This window comes from Stigmatopora nigra, chromosome 2, assembly GCF_051989575.1.
Source record: "Stigmatopora nigra isolate UIUO_SnigA chromosome 2, RoL_Snig_1.1, whole genome shotgun sequence".
NCBI classification, from domain to species: Eukaryota; Metazoa; Chordata; class Actinopteri; order Syngnathiformes; family Syngnathidae; genus Stigmatopora; species Stigmatopora nigra.
This window is the reverse complement of record NC_135509.1, coordinates 13,557,323-13,571,135: the sequence shown is the minus strand read 5'-3', so window position 1 is coordinate 13,571,135 and position 13,813 is coordinate 13,557,323. Positions and strand designations below refer to the sequence as shown.

Genomic DNA, 13,813 nt, shown 5'->3' with positions numbered 1-13,813 from the left:
GCATAAGACCGTGATTAAATGTGTAATATTGTGGGCTTGTGTAACAGGTACGATCAATCGTTCACCAAATGGTACTTTCTGAGGTCGGAATTGTAATAAAAGTTGTACTTTTCAAAGACGATGAAATGACTCCTTCAGTCAACCCCGTTTTGAATTTGCCATGTCGTTATCATGTGTTAAAACGTGCTCAATTGCTAGTGGATGGAGTCCATTAGATAGAGCCATAATACAAAAGGTCCAAGGTTAGCCTAATTCATGAACTCAATCAGTTCCATTGAAGGCGATAGACGTTCAAATCAGAGACGCTGACAGTGATCAATTTAAATGAGTTTATCGAGAGTTTAGTCTATTGTAGTTCGCTAGGTGCCTTAATGAGAGAGAGAGAGAAAATAAGAAGGGCTTGGATACAGATGGCGCCAAGCATCTGTGAAAGCAGTTGCTATGATGACATGAAATAACAAGCTATATAGTATGTTTGCACTTGAACAGCCTGGTGACCATGAACATAAATGTCTTTTTCCTGAATAAAAAAAAAAAAAAAGAAGAAGAAAAAACACTACTGTAGTATGTGAGCAATTAAATGGAAAGCAGAAAAGCATGAGGTATTTTAGTAGTCAAGTGCTGAAAGTTTACATGCATCTATTCATCGATGTATTTTGTACATAGCAGACCAGTCACCAGGCAATGTAGTGAAGAAATGACCCAAACCAGTGAAGGAAGCATGGTAAACTATTCCAATTGACCCTAAATATTGTGTTTATGTATTAAATGCTGCTTTTCATCATTGTAAGGATAAATCCGTTTCCCCCTGTCAACATTTATAAAGACATTTTGCTTGTGTTTACACTTCAAACATTCACATTCACATCAAAGTAAATCTGCTCCAGAGAGTTTATTATCCTGATAAAGATGGTATTCCTCACTGCTTTTATTTCAGGGAATGAAACCTTCGAAATGTTTCTGCATTTGATCAACAAAACGGTTAAATAGAAACACTTTTTAGACTATTGAAAAGCACGCCACAAGCCATGCGATGCGGCTAAAAAGAACAACAATAAAACAAACAAATTAAAAGCGCAGTCCGACTCTTTCATACCCGCTCGGTGCAGCAAAAAAAAAAAAATGACGACCCCTGGCATTTTTTCCCCCCATTTTGAAGCACTACAAAAATGCATGGATCAAAAATGTCATGATTTTCTTTTTTTTCTGGCTTTGAGCTTCCTGTTAGGGAACAGCAAGTTAAGCAAAATGTACTGAAATGCTGAAGTGCTGGACTTTGGTTGTTCTTGTTAAATTTGCATTCCCACTGGGTGATACATAGAATCTTGGAGGATCATTTAGGGGGTCTCGCGCCATATAACTCCAAGTTTGCATTTAGAATTTACAGCAAAACTAGTTTGAACTACTAAAAAAAACAGATTGCTGAACTTCAATGGTGTTTTGTCACATGCAAAGTGTAGCCGGACGCGTACAATGAAAAGACCGCACCCCCTGGTCCCCCTTGCAGGGCCTATCGGTAGTGACATCAGCGTGATTAAAGCTGGGTGTCTTGAGCCTGTGACTTATTGAAGTGCAATGCAATTAAGCAGCGTGTCCCCTGGCTGACCAGCTCCTGCAATCCTGCATGAATTCTACTCAGCACATTGTTGTAAGAGGTCCACACATCCTATCACAAGATCCCGTTACATGTCCAAGGTTCATCTCAATGCTGCTCGTTTATTGCAAACGTGATTATCCAGACGTGACTTGAGGTTGGGAAATCATCTGGCATTACAATCGGGTAGTGAGCGACAGAGAGAATGCCTGATCAGCGAGGTGCAATTCTCCCTCATCCTCTGTCTAATCGTTTAAATGCGAGCTGAGCCCAGACATACATTTTCACTGCTCAATCTGTGCCATTGACAGGGCTAGATGTCCAATCTATTTGCTAGACTTAGATGGGCGAAGAAAGGAGGATAGGATGTCTAGTGCCACCAATGGCATTGATCGATGAGTGTTCACAGCCTTTTTCCATTTTAAATTAATTGAATGCCTGTCACCATCTTTGGTATGCAAGGAGTTTCACACTATAAAAAAAAAACTTTACAATGTTATCAGTGAATTTCTGTTTCTATTCATGAAGTTGTAAATTAACATTGTACATATTAGTAATTTATAAATGTGGAGGGCCCAGCCTTTCCTCTTACATCCCAAAAACATCCACGTTAGACTGCTTGAAAACTAAGACTGAGTTAGCGTGTATGATTGTTCATCTCATTGCAACCTTGCGATTGGCTGGGTATCAATTCAAGGTAACCCCCCTTCTGCCCAATGTTGGCTGGGATTGGCTTAAGCAACCCCTGCATCCATGTGAGGAAAAGTGAAATGGAAAATGAATCATAAATGCTAATGTTCATGTTAAATAGTCACTTGCTCTTGAATAGTCGCCACTGTAGTAACCACTGTCCATGGAAGAGTTCATGATTACTGAAGGATTCCCCTGCAGCCAAATTTGGCCTGATCCAAAGGTTCCAGGTGTAAGCAGGCAGCAGCGTGCATCACTATGATAAAGCAAGCACTGTTGTGCATATATTGATGAAGTAAGGATTTGATTAAGATGCAGGTCTCATTAACTGAGATGTGGTGCTTCCCCTTGCATTAGCGGCGTACCTGTACGTGTATGGGATGTGCCCCCGCAGCTACGTTACAACTAAAGCCACAAACTGAAGTATAGTTCCTGCTCCAAGCTGCGAAAAACACTGTTTATCGAAATGCTCATTTAATGGATGCACTACTATAATCCACATCTCTATTTGCGTTCTGAGTGATATTGAAACTAATCTGTTTTTGATCTGTACTGTCACTTTGCTAAGAAAAGATTGCAATTTAAAAAATAAAAAAAAAGTTATCCCTGGAGCTGAAAAGTATTTTAGCTCATTGGCTCCCATTGAGTGTGAGTAGTTATCCACTCCCTTTTAACTGGGAGTGGGCCGGTAGTGAGTGATTAGGTTTGAGTGCCACAGTACATCAAATGCCTTTGAACTGTGATTAAAATAATAAATGCATTTCTCCTCATTTAAATGTACTTTAGGTAGAGAAAGTGATTAGAATTAGTATACAAGGTAAAAGAGGTGACACTTGATGAATGATAACTCGCGAAGGACGCTTATTTGACTTAATGTCCTTGATTCACCAGAGAGAACATTAATTTATTTTTATTGGTTTAGGATAATTGCTCGTCAAGTTTCTAGAGTCTTGTACCCATGCCAGTGTCATTGAGCAGAACAATGCTGCATGGAAGAGTGGTGCCACATTATAAACCTTTGCCTGACTGGATTGGCCCCAACTTTTTATCGATAGCTTCTTTTCTTCTTATAGTTGAAACAAGTTGTGGTGGACTCAATAGTGTCTCCGCTGGTCACGATTAAGCAATGCAACCCATTATAAATGCAACTCAATAGATTAAAAACAATCCGTCGTACAACTCCCAATTAAGGATCCAATAATCGAAGCCCATCATTAGTCGTTTCAGTCAAGGGTGGATTTGGAGCCAAGACGGATTTTGACATTGCATTTAACTGGGGAACATTACACCCCCCCCTCCCCAATACTTGTTCAACTCTTTTGCTCAGACTGCCTTCTAATCATTACCAGACTTAATATAATCCAACTTCAACTTCAAAGTCATTCATTATGTGCAATTTGGAGGGCGCTGAGAGAAGATTCCACCGCCCGCCATCAATAAGCGGACTAATGACGGTGCCATAAGACAACAGCACAACTTTCCTGACGGGAAGTCCCGCTCGGAGGCCGAGACTCTCGGGAAAGTGCTGGGCGTCGTTTAACGGGAGCTAAATTCCGGCCACATGGTTTATTCATGCGGTGAGCGCTGATATCACGACTCTCATAAATCACACAGCGAGGCATTGCTGGACATCCGTGCGAGCCGAGGCAGGGCTCGCTAATCTCAACACCATCTTTCATGTGAATAACCTTGCCTCACTACAGGGCAGGCCAACACTAGATACAACCCTTTGGAGGCAGTCGCTCCTCATTCATTGTATTTCTTTCTCCGCAAAGGCTTCTTGAGGAGAGAAACAGTCTGTTCACTCTCCAGCAGCCAGGAGTGCTTCAACTCTCCACCGTGTTGTGAAATTCCTTGCTGGTGTGGCCGCATGATCGTCAAGATATTTGATCAGTAGTGGTTCAATATATCAGTCCAATTTTTTTTACTATCATTAGCTGATGGGAAGGATCACCATCAATGGAGAGCAGAATTAAAATCGAATGGAGAGAAAATGAATAGTTCCTCCAATGTCAGGCACCACAAACTCGACTTCCCCCACTAATTAACAAGCCATCGGTAATTAAAAGCCAACGATTACATTGCCTGCTAAAACATTCCACTTTTAACTTGAATTTTCCTATGTCATGCATTCAGAATCATGTCAAATTCACTGGAAAATTATAGTTGTGTTTTACTTAACTGGCACCACTATTACATTTTACAGCAATTTATTTTATTCAACTAAAATTGAAAGAGATTTGGTTTTAGAACATTTGATTAGGTTGAGGTCTGAACCTCATATTATTGAACTTTTATTGTGAAGAGAGAACTGAATTCAAGCTGCGTGACTTTGAATTCTCACAGTTGTGCTAATAAACAAAGTCACGGTCTTTATCATTTTATTGCTAAAATGCAGTACAAATTCATATAAATCTCATTATTAATCAAAAAAATATTTTGGATTATCATTTATTTATACTTGATAATTTAACAAATCCTGCCAAATTCATCATTTGTAATGGATAGCTACAACTCTTTAAAGGTTTCTTATTTTCTGAATTTAATGGGGGGTACTGCATTCCGAAATAAGAGTAAGTACATCAAAGTGGCAGTTGTGCCTCCATTTTGTCACCTACATCTCATCTAAAATAAATTTATACACTTCATGTTGAACATTTCTTAATATATTTTAATTGTTTGTATTTTTTCCCTTTTATATCAACTGCTCCCTTTTTTATGCTCAGTGAAGCACAGCTGTCTGTCATCATCTTCTACCTTTAAACCAAACCATTTCTTTTCACTTGCAATGTCGAAAGCTTCTCTTACATGAATTTCAAGTTTGTAGACAAAGTTGACTTGCAAGTCACAACAAATTGTGTTTTGCTGTGCTTGCCAAAACAACAGTGTACCTTTCTTCTTCTTCTTCTTCCCCACATGTGCAAAAAAAAATATATATATATATATATATCCAAAAACTTTTGAAGCAGACAAAATACCACAATATCTACTTCTGACTGGGTCAAACAGCTGCCACAGACAAAAAGCTACAAACATGTGACTTCTACATAACACTTGAACTGCTTTCATCTGCTATATGAAAAAGAAAAAAAGGTGGAGGACGAAAAAGACAGCAGAATATAGTGACGCCGTCTCACAATGAGATGCTCAAACAACAGTGCAGGCTGTCAGTGCAATTTTACACACCAATGCTTTCACACCTCAGCCACGCAGCCTTCAAACTCTCAACCCTGAGTCGTCTTCTGAGCATCTTCATTTATTTTGTGTCAGTGTCCAAGATGTGAGACGCGGCGCAGCGAGAAAACCCCAGCCAAATGTCGCCGGGTAAGCGGTGTGTGAAGAAGACAGTGAGCGGAACAGAGAGAAAAAACTCGGCGGGGGCACGCGTCACTGCTTTAGCTGCGCATGAAAACCTTTCAGTTCTCAAAAGGGAAAAACCACGTTTGTTTTGACTTGTGAAAATATCTGCATGTAGAAGAAAAGGTTTTTCAGGCAACCCTACCAAATTATTAATTTTCCAGACAAAACTGTCAAAAAGGCATAAGAACTCAACAAATCCAGGCTCAAAAGCCCCCTTTTTTGGGTGAGTGTGACTGCAAATCATCTAAAAAATATATACTTTGTCGTCAGGTGTGTGCTGGACTAGCTTCCAAAACATCACACTCGATTTCAAAGCTCATGTAGTAGCACGTTGACCTTTTTTAGAGGAGAGATCAATAAGTGAACGAAAAATGGCTTGGCATTCTCCTTTAGAACATATCACATCGCCGGCGTGCTGACATGAAAGTTGAATTAAACGTTTTAGAATGAAAGTTGTGGATCCAATTTGGACGCTGTGACTTCAGTGTCCTTCAGTTCACTTGAACAAAATTCGCCTACTTATTCAGAATATTTTTAAAACATGAGCCAGATAAGAGCTCAATTGAGCTCCTTTCAGACTGCACGCATGGCCAGTTATTGGCCGAATAAAACCAACATTAAAGCATCACTTGCAGTCTTTCAACCAACCATTCACTGAATTAAAAATATCATTATGTCCAAAACCTTTGACTTGACAAATATAGCATTACACCATTTTGATTGACTGTATTCATTCAGATATTTGCCTACATATCATTGGAGCATAAATTGCAGCAATGACTAATCATGCTGAGAGCTTTTTTTCTTATATACTTACTCATACTGAAGAAATGGTAAACCTAAACAATTTTGCCATGGACACAAATCTATGTAAAAATGTACATACATCTCTTACAACTAGCAAGTATGTGACCCCAATAGGATAAGATTTTATGCCAAATCCATGGTCAAACCCCCAAAAATTCTACCTTAAGAAATAGATGTATCTTTTATTGTGGGAAAGCTCAGGTTAGGCACACTTTTGTAAATCATGGTATGTAATCAGCATGATGCCACAACCATGAAGTAGATGGATTACCTCAGTACACAAAACACACTCCATACACTGATTTCAAAACACTAGCCATTTTTTTTTGTGAGTACAGCTCAGCTCATGGAAAAAAAAATGCAAGAAATACAAAAAGTGTTTAGTTTTTTTTCAGCTTCACTACTTTAGAGAGGTATAATGTTAGAAATAGTCAATCTTTTACAGGAGGTAAAATAATGCCAGACTTACTGAGGTGCTCTCTCTGCAAACTACTCCACAAAATGGCACACTAAAAGCAAGGTTTTGTTCAAACTGATTCAGCATGGACAGTTTCACCAATGAGTTTTCCTCAGTCACAAGCGGCACCTGACTGTGATCAAGTGATTACACATTTAAAATAGCTGATTGGTACAAAAAAAAAAAAAAAGAATGTATACTCAATCAGTTAAAATGAAAAGATGCACTTGTGCCAATTTGGAACAACACTGCTTGTCATAAAATGAAAACCATAAAAACAGTGGATCATATTGATAAAAAAAACCTACTGGAAAATGTGACATTTATTTGGGTGATGATAAGCACTTGAAAGGGTAGCAGGATTGAGCATATTCCAATTTGTCATGTGCCTAGTGTGACAGATTCATTCTTTTCTTAGCCATATTCCCAGTGACAAAGATTGTGCACACTTGTGCAAACGCATCATATCAATTATTTTTACTTCCTCTTTCCGGATGTTTGCACTAACTTTACCTTCTCTACAAAAAAGTGACATTTGAACTGAGGTGGATAGACTTAATATATTAATATATTAATATGGTATATGTCAATAATAGAAAGATACAGCAGGATCTGAAGAGATTTTTTTAAACCAACTGTATGCATACATGTGCATACATGTACATGTATATATGCTTATTCATTTATTTATTAATTAACTATTTATTTGTCTAAAATGTATTTTACTGTGTCTATATTCTCACCCTCTTGCTACTGTGACACTGAAATTTCCCGAATACGGGATGAATAACCTATATTCTATATCTAACCTAATCGAATCTAAGACCCAGATTCAATAGAATCCCAAAAATTGGACACGACGGTGTATTTCTGACCACCCAAGACATATTCCATCACAGTTTCATCCATAACTGTATTAGGTGGCTCAGATATTAACCAGGGCTACCTCAGCCATGTGCCGAGTGCCCTGACCCAATCGTTGGCAGTGTAGGGCCAAAAAGTGATGCATGGCGGGGTTGTGCTGCTGTATTATTCAAGACGCACCCCTGTCGGGTGGGCAGTTATCCAACATCCAAATCCCAGACGTGGTTTAACGCATGCTCCTTTCCCCGTCCTGACAGCTGCCCATTGATCCCGTGCAAGGTAGGCGGGTGCTGAATAAGCATGTGCGGGAGCTTAGTGTTATTTGGCTAAAATTGCCTGGATGACAGCATGGAGATCCATCAATAGATGTTGGACATACGCCAGAGTTCACTTGCAGGCACTGATTGAAGAGGCGAGGCGTGTGGCTGAATTGGTCTGATATGATACCACAAGCTAATTATGATGCGGTATGCTGCCTGCATGTGAGGAAGTAGGAAATTTATCGTTTAGTCAAACCCATGGAAATCTTGTCAGTAGACTGAGATTGGACACTCTTACGGGAAGATGAAAGAAGCGCATGGTCAAAATTTCTTGTGTGAAGAAATTTTTTTAAGTGGTAATGACAAACTGTATTTTCTATTTTTTTAAACACGCTCACATTCCCATCTATGGAAAATTTAAAGTGTTCAAACTGCCTACCGTACATGTTTTTGGTCAGTATAGATATGTATACAGACATACTTGAGGACCTGAAGAAAAGCTTTCTCAACAGAAATGTGTGAAATTCAAGTTTATAGACAAGTTTATTGAGTTTTAAGACTCGGCTTGTCGAGTCGATTATGAGGAAAAACTTTCATCGGTATTTATCCTAGAAGTTTAGATGGAAGGGTGTACAGTTCTATAACGTTAAATATAAAAAGAGCCATACGACAGCCATGTGATTATTCATGCTGCTCATAACACTTTTTTTTCCTGATGGTCGATAAACAAGCTGTACAGACAAAAAAAAATGGGCTAATAACCCTCTGCAGAGTAATTGAAATCCAAATGTGGCCTTAGCAACGGGACTAATCTTATTCTTGCCACGTTACTGATTGTTTTGGCTAGGAAAAAGGGAAATATAATTAGAACATCATGCACAATAGCAGATGTCAAAATTACCTGGCTGGAGTGGTTAAGCCAGCTTTTGCATCTTAAAAAATGTTTGATTAGATAAGCCTTAAAACTTAATCAAGTCTGTTCCTATAGTTCATCTTCACCTTTCGTGCCTCTTTCTTTTGTCAGCGTGCCTGATAAATTATTCAATATTCATTAAATAATGTTTGATGAAAAGGGAACAGGGGCAAGACGTTAACGCTAATTTATGACTTTGACGAATTTCCCTCGTTGTCGGATGATGGGAGGAGATTTTGTTTAGGAAGTGTTTTTTGTCCTCCTCTCTTTTACTTCTGAGTTCATTGTTAAGCCTCTCGCTAAACTATTTATGTTGTCAAATAGCATTAAGCAGTCAGTATGTCTTGCTTACACTATAGAGCATCATGACTACATTTAACTAGAGTCAGTACAGAGAAGAAAAATTGACTAAGCAAGATAATAGTTCAGTTTGGACACAGTCATTATCTTAAGAATACTTACTAGCGTGCATTTTTTTTTTCAAAATGTATAGAAACATGAACCTCAACATTTGAAACAGACAACAATTTAACCTAATAAAAGGAGATGTCAAAACAGTATGACTCAGCTGGCTACCAAATGATCCAGACTTGACACACCCCGTTCAAAATGATTAAATTACTCAAGCAGATTCTGTTTTCAAACTCTAATTATTAGTGATAAAAAGGCTGTGTATCTCATTTGCAGATGTTCAGCAGAAGGTCAATGGGCATGGAAATGCTGATGATTTCTGTCATCTAAAGACCTTTAATGAATGTTAACCCTGTTGACAAAGTGCATCATATCACAAACCCGCACAAGAGGGCTCTTTATGCTAATAATTTCTACACATCTAGCTGTAAATTAGATGTAATGTGCATCTTTTGACTGAAAGTGACAGAGGAAATGCTCCACTTATAAGGTGGATCCTTCCATACATGCTGTTTTAAACTAGAGCCGAATCTAATGAGTTCATCTACCAGTGTAGACTTAAGCATCAATGTGGACGCAATCCCCTCCAGGAGGTGCTGCACCTGAGGAAAATTGGATAACACGGCGCCACACCGGAGCACCCGTATCTCCAAAATCGGTCCCTGTCCACCATTTTTCTTCCCAGGCGCAAATCAAAACGGGCAATCTGTTTCTCCGCAGTGTGCCGGCTGACCAACATGACCGTCGGCAATTGTCCAATTACTAATTAAATTCACGTAAACCTAATCAGATGCAGACACGGTCAGACCTGAGAGACGACTAACGAAGCCGAATTTAAATTTCTGATGCCTGAGTTCAATGGTGTGGCATTTGGACAATCTATCATCATTTTGCACTTTGAGTGCTATTTAAAATCTGATCTTTTTTTTTTAAGCTGTATTATCAACACACCGGTAAGCCACGGTATTGTGAACACTTGCACAATATGATAACTCCCAGGATTCTGCCATGACAAAAGGTGCAAAGATTGGTTTAGTCAGACATTGTCATTTTTGTGATTGAACTGAAGTATACTAACACACTGTTGGGAGCCTATTGTATTGACACTTTTAACAACAATCCTTACAAATCAAATAAGTGTATCCATTATTGTTTTAATTATCTAAACATGTGTTTCAGAAATTAGACAAATGCACCAAGCAGATGATTACCTATTCATAGTAAGAATGCTCAAATGAAGATGGTATTCTACTATTTAGGCCTTACTAAAATTAATGTGGATGTTAAATGCTAGGCATTATTCCGACTCATTTATATAGTATATATTTAATTGGTTTACTTTGAATATTTCCCAATGAAATAAACGTATGTGCCTTTAGGTGCATAAAGATATGAAAATACTCTGAATATAAGGCTGTTTTTTTTTTACTATATTAAAAACAAAAGAGAAGCTATGGCCCATGTTTGATTGTTTTCAACCCTTCTGTAGCAACATGTAAATGCCAGAGCTTTCAAAAGGCAAGCGGATGACATGTATTTCATTAACTTTTCTTAATGTACTTGTTATGGCTTCAGGGTGTTTGCACAGTGTTCAATGTTGTGCTTTTTTTGCTGAAATAATAAGAGCTATCCGTCAGCACTGAGGAAAAACAGCTTCAGTGGCGGAATAAAGGTCATTGGAGCTGTTGCTTTTGAGCTGTTTTGACAGAAGAGAACAAAACTGAGTGAAAAATACCCAGGTTTAAATCTGTCTTGAATTACAACAATATATGTTGAGGTATATACTCACTCACATGTCATTTCAAACGTACGCTTCACAGTGCTGAGCTCACTATAATGAGTTGACCTGGTGAACTTCACTCTATCGATCGTTAGCGCATAGCACAGCAGACACAGACATCCTCATTATACACTAATAAAAGGCAACTCTGGTGTTGTTTTTAATTAATAGATAGTGAGTGTGCATGAATCCAAATCCATTAAAAGTGCAGTGGCCGTGTGTTGATGTTGTTTTTTTCTTCTTCTTCCAAATCCAACAGCTGCTCAAATGTCACATTAACACAAATACTTTTTATTATTTAGAATCACGCCTGAGATGATATGAAATGATGACGAGAAGCTGCACTTCAGCCTTAATAAAATGTCAAGCTTCCATACCGTCACATATTGATGAACGCACCATTTTCATTGGATGCAATTTTAGTGGCCTGTGACAAACACAACAAACTTTGCACCCTCGAAGGATTTTATTTAATAGTAGTTTGTCGAGCAATTGGAGGCTCAGTAGAGGAACCAAAACACTACAGCAAAAAAAAAAGCAAGTAACCGTTTTTTAATTTTAAAAAGGTGAATAATAATTTTGGCATGCGTCATTTTTTTAATTGAGCAAATGGGTTTCATCGTCATTTGTTTGATAGGCGTCAACTTCAGAGAATTCATCAACAATGTGATTTCTCTTCATTTTCCCAAGCACTGATGCATATAAACAAATCTAAATATGCAGTCATGTAACGATGATTTGGTTATTTCAATTGTCTATGGGAATCCATGCAAAGCTGTGACTACAATATAATTAATATGCAGCTCTAATAGTGAAAAACCGGCGCACTGCACAACACTTGGCCTTGTGTGTGTGTGTGTGTGTGTGTGTGTGTGTGTGTGTGTGTGTGTGTGTGTGTGTGTGTGTGTGTGTGTGTGTGTGTGTGTGTGTGTGTGTGTGTTCTTGTTCATTCTCCCACCATTGCGGGAACAGCTCCATTATTAAACAATGCAGACGTTGATAAAGAGACTAATGGCAGTTTAATCAGCTTGCTTCTCCTGCGATCTACTGCCATCTATCTGTTTATCTTAGCAACAACATGCGCGCGTGCGCTCTTTTGATCTGAAGCAGGATCTTCATCAGTCACCCTCTTTGCAACTTTCATCTCGAGCACTCGTAAGAATGATATGAAAAGTCAACCTTTAAATCGAATGTGCAGCAAGAAATAACAATTCAATTTCAATTCTTCAATTGAGGCGTTCATGGGCTTTGAATTAGGAATCCAAATTCGCCACTCCGATGTCATTTGCCTGAATTTCTCCTTAAACTGACAATGTGGCCGGACTACGGCAGCTGTAGGACAGACACAATGGGCTGGCAATAAATTGAAAAGCTCTCCTGGCTGATCCAGCCATTTTTCTTTTGGCACCAAACGCCTCTTTCCAGAGGATAGATTCGCCAACAGCCCAATTAAATAGAAAGCTCAATGTATCACAGCCACCAACCACATCGACATCTTCTCCAAAATCCCCAAACGAGCTTCAAAAACTTGCAAAAATAACACCAACAACAATTGAGCAAATACAAGGAACAAAAGCAACGCATCTCAGCTTTTTCACAACCACACCAATTAAACAGACATATTTGTTTTTCAATATAAGGGAAATAAATGGAAACTCACCCCTGGCGCCTGGAATGCAAAGTTAACGCCCTGAAGGAAACAGATATTTCCGGGTGACACGATCTCCCATAATGAATTGCGTGGCCGGAAGGATGCAAAAGGCTCGGACCTGAGGCAAAGGATGCAGCCGCTGGATTCTCCTCTTCTCTCCTCCGCGGATGCTTATCTGAGGCTGAAGCGCGGCCCACTTTAAACTATGGTGACGTCCATGCGCCGAGCCACTAGCCACGCCCACCAAGCCACAGTAGCCCAAGCACTTCTTTCTTACCTTTCTCTCTCATGGTTGTCCGAAGCATTTTGAGAGTCAAAATGGATCGGTCATTAATTAACATCAATGGCAGCTGGCAAGTTTACAAATTCGATAATAAATGACAACAGTAGAAATGTTGTTGATGTGTTTGAGTAGTTTTCAGTGCTCAGTCATGTGTGTCGTATTGCAACATCAATCGGAATTAACATCAGTGATGCAATCATTTTAATGCATACAAAGTACATCGGTTGCCATTGACAGTGGCCCTAGTAAATTCAAATGAACTACGACAGCCTGGCTTGCACTCTAGAGGTCTCATCAGCCAAGAACAATTAAAAACACACTGCATGAGTACTAAAGCCAACAATTTCTGAAACTACAGGCAAGCAACTTCTCATCAGCAATGAGACATGATAATCCCATTTTAAGTGCCCTCTAGTGGCAAAATCAAAACCTATAGGTAACAATAAATCTGCAAAAAAATAAATCCATTAGGATTATTTTCAATCGATATGTAAACATGTAGAGAATACAGTGACTAAATTCCACTCTAGTAACTCACTGACAGATAATAGAGAACTAGCTATTTTTGTGTGTGAATAATGATTAACTTGGAACTTTATAATTTTCCAATCAGAATTGTTGGATAGATGAAGGTGTATATGCAGAAATAAGAGTACAAAGTATTAAAAATTAACATATTCAGTTGTACCAAACATTCATTGAATGGAGTTAAAAGAAAAAGTCATGTAAAACGCTGGTAAGTG

The 13,813-nt window shown here is 38.7% G+C and overlaps 1 protein-coding gene across 4 annotated transcripts in view; it reads right to left on the bottom strand.

The window, feature by feature from the left end:
• The window catches only part of LOC144184404 (multiple epidermal growth factor-like domains protein 11), a 67,277-nt gene extending 54,269 nt beyond the window's left edge, over positions 1-13,008 (bottom strand). For 3 of the 4 annotated variants that reach the window (XM_077710401.1, XM_077710403.1, XM_077710404.1), the window contains exon 1: positions 12,797-13,008. The gene's annotated coding sequence lies outside the window, so the exon portion shown is untranslated. Of the gene's footprint in view, positions 1-6,920; positions 7,032-12,796 lie in introns of those variants that run through there. The other variant, XM_077710402.1, reaches the window with a different exon arrangement.
• Between the last annotated feature and the right edge of the window lie 805 nt (positions 13,009-13,813).